This window comes from Triticum aestivum, chromosome 5B, assembly GCF_018294505.1.
Source record: "Triticum aestivum cultivar Chinese Spring chromosome 5B, IWGSC CS RefSeq v2.1, whole genome shotgun sequence".
NCBI lineage: Eukaryota > Viridiplantae > Streptophyta > Magnoliopsida > Poales > Poaceae > Triticum > Triticum aestivum.
In genome coordinates this window covers 186,023,932-186,029,547 of record NC_057807.1, presented here as the reverse complement: position 1 = coordinate 186,029,547, position 5,616 = coordinate 186,023,932, and the positions used below count along the sequence as shown (strand labels likewise).

The following is a 5,616-nucleotide window of genomic DNA, read 5'->3' as shown; positions in this document are numbered from 1 at the left end:
CCCGCAAAATACCCAACTACATGGCGGATCTTGAGCAGGTGGCTTGGATCGGGAGTTATGAAATGGCCATGGATATGTTGGATCTCAGCGATGCGGTATGTGCCAAGTATTTCACTATGATGTTGGAAGGGCCGGCTCGCGCATGGTTAAAGAACCCGTCCCCCCCCCCCCCACACACACACAGACACAATTCTATCAACACCTGGGCGGAGTTGAAGGAGCGTTTTGTCAAGAACTTTCAAGGACCTCGCAAGCAGTCAATGAGAATTATCGATTTGAAGCATTGTGTGCAGCGCGAGGATGAGTCGGCCCATCATTGGGCTCGCCGGGTTGCGAATATTATCCACACTTCAGATAGCATTCACGCGGCTCAAGCAGTGTTAATCTTGGAGAAGAATTGTCTTTTTCAGCCTCTTGTGCAGAAGCTCGAGCAGCTTAAACGCAACTGCATGGATATGGGCAATCTCATGGACGTACTTACCAGATATGCTGACTTTGACGGTACGAAAGATCCTACCTCTGACGATGATAAATCTGGCAAGGGCAAGAAAAACGACGGCGGCAAGGGTCAGCAACAGAATGCCCCGGCGCAGAATGGTAATCATAATAACCATGATAATGGTGGGAAAATGCAAACACCCCGATGGCGGGTCAGATTTTGTGGCAAACACCAACACCGGGTTAAAAAATCAGCGTCGCAATGGCAAGCAGCCTTACAGTGGGGGGAAGCCCAAGAATTATGAGGAAGCTCTTAATGCACCGTGCCCTAAACACAGTTATCCTAACAAAGCCATCTACTCATGCTTGGAAGGATTGTTATATCATGCATGAGTACATGAACCAGTCGTTTCAGCAGAATCATGGCAATGGTAATGGACCGCACGACGGGTCAGGCTCATGAGGTTTCCAAGGAGCTAGCTTGGCGGCGGCGGATCAAACTCTAGCCATCAGGGCCAAGGGAGCCATGGTGGTCATCATCAGTAGTCTGGTCAAGGTAATCAACAGCAAAATAACCAATCAGGATATCAGATTAATCCTAAGCATCTCAACAGTGGTCAATATCATGCCTTTACCACGAGCACTTGCAAGCGGGACCATAAAATCCATAAGCGGGCAGTCAACATGGTTGAGCTGGTGGTGCCGCAATATCTGAAGTGGTCTGAGTGCACAATCACGTGGAGCCAGGCGGATCAGCCACCCGTGTTGATGATCCGGGTCATCTGGCCTGGTAGTAGCTGCTCAAGTGGGCGGTTACAAGTTCACCAAGGTACTCATGGATGGTGGAAGCAACATCAACATATTGTACTATGATACCTTTCGACAGATGAATCTGATAGAGAAGGATCTTAAGACGTCCTCTACGGTGTTTCATGTAGTCGTTCCTAGCAAGTCGTCTTACCCTGTAGGAAAGATTGCTCTAGAGGTGGCTTTCGGTGATGAATATAACTACAGAGTAGAGACATTGTGGTTTGAGGTGGTCAAGATCAAGAGTCAATATCATGCGTTGTTTGGACGGCCGACTTATGCTAAATTCATGGCTCGCCCTTGTTACATATATGTGTAGCTTAAGATGCCAGGGCCATAAGGGACAATCACAGTTCATGGCAATAGTAAGATAGCTTTGGAATGCGAAAAAGAGATGCTGCTTATGCAGAGACAGCTTGTGCCACTGATGAGCTCAAGTTTTATAAAGATAATGTTGACCTGGATGATATGACCCCTCTGAAGAAGCCCACCACCGAGAAGGACCCTCTACTCAAGTTCAAGTCGGCAAAAGACACGCAACAAGTTGACTTTGTTCCTGGTGATTCTTTGTAGCAGTTCACCATTGGGACAGGGATGGATCCCAAATAGGAAAGCACGCTCATCGAGTTCATCCGTGAGAATCGAGGCATCTTTGCATGGAAACCTTCTGACATGCCGGGTGTACCTTGAGCAAAACGCGTCCAATGCAGTTCAATGTGGATCCTAATATGGATCACCTTAATGTGGATCCTAATATGAAACATGTCTGACAGTTCCTTTGTTGTTTTAATGAAGAGAGGTTTAAGGCTATTGGAGAAGAAGTAGCCTGACTTTTTGGTTGTCGGGTTCATAGTTGAAATTTTTCACCCTCGGGGGTTGGCTAGTCCTGTGCTTGTGCTCAAGAAAAATGGCACTTGGCATATGTGTGTTGATTACACGGATCTTAACAAGGCTTGTCCAGCTGACCCGTTTGCTCTCCCCCGTATTGACCAGATCATTGATGCCACGGCGGGTTGCGAGATCTCATGTTTCCTGAATTCTTATTCTGGTTATCATCAGATTAAGATGGCAGTTGAGGATCAGGAGAAAACAACCTTCATTACGCCCTTTGGAGCTCTCTGTTATGTATCCATGCCTTTTGGGCTTAAGAGTGCTCAGGCGACTTACCAGCGTTGTGTTTAGAATTGCTTCCATGGGTATATTGGACACAATGTTCATACTTATGTTGATGACATTAAGGACAGTATAACCGCACCTAAAGCAAGCTCTCACAGCGATTTGCGTTTTCGGCCGTCCGTTTTCGCGATCTGGTCGTTCCTGGCCATTAGATTTTGTGTACAAACCTATCTGTCCCGCAATCTGTGTAAATATGGCCCAGCTGTCCTGTGGGCTGCTGCTCCAGAGGCCGAAACGGAGGCCTCTGGTGCATTGGGCCGTCCACGAGCTGCCGGCCCATTCCAAAGATACACTGCTGGGCTTGGGAGGCGTACGAGTGATTGCGTTAGGCCAACCCTAATCGAATCCCGATCGAGGAACAGCGGAGCGACCGCATACTCCAATCCATCCACTCCCGATTTAGTCGATTCCAAAAAAGGTCCAGATTCGAGGCGCAGCAAGAGCGACCGCGGTCGAATCCATCCAGTCCGGATTCGAGGCGCAAAGAGGAGAAAATCCATCCAGTCTGTCCCGATTCAAGGCGTTGCGGACCGACCATGTCGAATCCATCCAGTTCCAGTCCGTGAATCGCCGTCCGGCTGTTCGGCTCATGAAACTGCTTCCCGGGGGTTTCAAGGAATTAATCACTCTTCAGTTTCTCTTCAAGCATTCAAATGATGTCCTGGCTCTTTGTGTGTCCGTCACGGTCATTAGTGGATGCCTGGCTCTTTGTTTCTCATTCTTCCGCTGCGCATATATGCTTCCTCTACGCTCACTCTTGTAACTCTGGCGACAGAACATCCATCAGCATTCTATCTTTATTTTTTATCATCCATGAGCGATTTGTTTCTTCCACCCAACGATTACTTGTATCCTCCTAATCTAAATTTTGTACAGGTATTTTTCATACTGGGAGTTGGTCAATTGATTCGGCCAGATATTGGAAACTGGTTCTCGCATTTTTTTATTTCTGCAATTCTTCTGGACAGGTAATTACTTCATGTGGACTATACCAGATTTTACCGTTTCATGTGTTTACCATCCATGTTTTTACAGCATATAAGATTACTCATATTTCTGTGTTATTCATACCATGGTTCTATTTGTTGCTGTATGCACGCAACGATTTAAGTGGAACAGTGTAGTTAAATGCGCAAAAGAATGTAGCCACACCCATACTGTTATAGAGGGGGGTGAAGCCTCAATATCTTCTTCTTCTATGCAGAAATGAGCAAAGCCCAATAATCTTGCAGATATTTGAAAGTATGTGTGTGGATTTTCAAGACACGGTACAAGCATAAGGTGACTTTCTTTCTAGATTAATATTGTGAACAGAATATGAATCAAGTTGCATGTAATTCCAATCCGAGATACCTCAGATCTATGCCTAATAAAAGTACAAAAGTGAAACTTATCTGTTCTTGAAAAGCTAATACTTAACAATTTGCTCACGTTTTTTGGCCTTCCATTTAAATGCAGATTTTACCTTGAGGAATGTTCATGTGCAGATCTTTCTAAATTACATAATTGAATTTTCATCTATTATCATTGATGGAACCACCAACTAATAAAATGGGGCATAAATGCCTCTATTTTTTTCCATATCATGCACGAATGGGTAGCAAAAATAAGGGTTAGTCACACATTAATCCTCTGTTTGTAAAGCGTCCCTAAAGCGACGCTTAAGCGTTAGAGCGCCCTCCAGGCTCAAAGCGTCCAACTCGCTTTAGACATGTGTCTAAGGCGTCCGCCTTAGACACTAAAGCGTCTGAAGCGCCTGCTTAGGCGTCCTGATTGGCGCTTTAAGGCAGAGAGGACGCCTTAGACTTGCCAGGCAGGGTACAGAGATTCCTGGCAGGGAAACAGGGCTGGGCTCACATTTGAAACAGTTACAGGAGGGGAAAGAAAGAGAGAGAACCAAAACCAGAGCGTGCAAATATCCAGGCTTTACCAAAACCAGAGCGTGCAAATATCCAGGGCAGTGAAGTCAGCAAATCATTGGAAGAGTTAAGTAATTAAGTGCAGTCTGTATCTCATTTTTTTCTTATAAAGGAAGGTATCACGGCATAAAGTAAAAAAGTGCAGACCATCGGACATGCAGCATTGTTGTTCTTTTCAGTGATCTTCGTTGTGTCCGTGATCAGATTTGTGTGCATAAATAAGTGCAATAACCTCATCACATACTTTTGGCAGGGGAGGGGCTATTTTAGTTACGACCGTAGGGACAACGAGCAGGAAGAGTTGGGCAACTGGAGTGCTAGATTCAGGACAAGTTTGTCGAAGCACTTTTATTAGTTCCATTGATAATACCAGGACTGGAGAACTGAAAGCCCTTGTAGATACAAGCGGTGTGCTATTAAACCAAAAAAATTAATTGCACAACATAATACTATTACATAGTTCGCGAGGCCGATTTTCACATGATTTTTAACTTATTAAATCAGAACTTTTTGCAAGAACAAGATTGACAGTGGCCTTTTGGATTGCACGCTTAATAAAGTTTCGAGCTCAAGGCCTTTGATATTTGTGAAGTTTTACAGGAATAAGATTGATTGTAGCATCTTGGAGTGCACTAATATTAATAAATAAACACTGCAATATTTCTGTCGCCCAAAGGCTATAAGTTCTGTAATAATTTACCCAAATACTTAGCATTTTCTCTACCTAAATATGAGTGCACTGTTTTAGATCATATATTCCCAGTATTATTAAGACATTATGTGAAGTTATTTGTCCTGTTCCAATGCTACCTTTTGCAAATCTTTGAATGTGCCCTTCCTGCTGTGATATACTTGTTGCACTCATCTGAAAGCTCACTCGTTTCATTTACATTTTCACTATAATGATTCAGGGACCTTGAATCTGATTTGTCAAATGTAATCTTACATGAGAAAAGGCATGCTTAATTACGAAAAGAAATAAAGTTGATTAAAGCAATAGAACATTGATAACCAAACACATTTTTCTCTCGGGTTTGTCCTTCATTGGAGCTTTTGTTTCTTTTATTAAAATGATCAAAAAGCCTATGTGAAGCTATAGCTTAATGTGCGAATGAATTTACCCCAAACAATAAGACACTACTACAATTGACGTGACAAATTTATTGCGTCATCAATAGTTACAATAGCATGTTATACTCACAAAAAATGAAATCAAACACAATGCTGTAGTGATATATAAAGTCCTTCACACGCCTATGGGCCAACTATTATCAGC

General features: G+C 43.7%; 1 long non-coding RNA gene across 1 annotated transcript; it reads left to right on the top strand.

The window, feature by feature from the left end:
• Positions 1-2,772: 2,772 nt before the first annotated feature.
• Positions 2,773-5,046, top strand: LOC123115890 (uncharacterized). The gene is made up of 3 exons (XR_006456805.1): positions 2,773-3,389; positions 3,626-3,702; positions 4,594-5,046. It is a non-coding gene; the product is annotated as an uncharacterized lncRNA (long non-coding RNA).
• Positions 5,047-5,616: the final 570 nt, after the last annotated feature.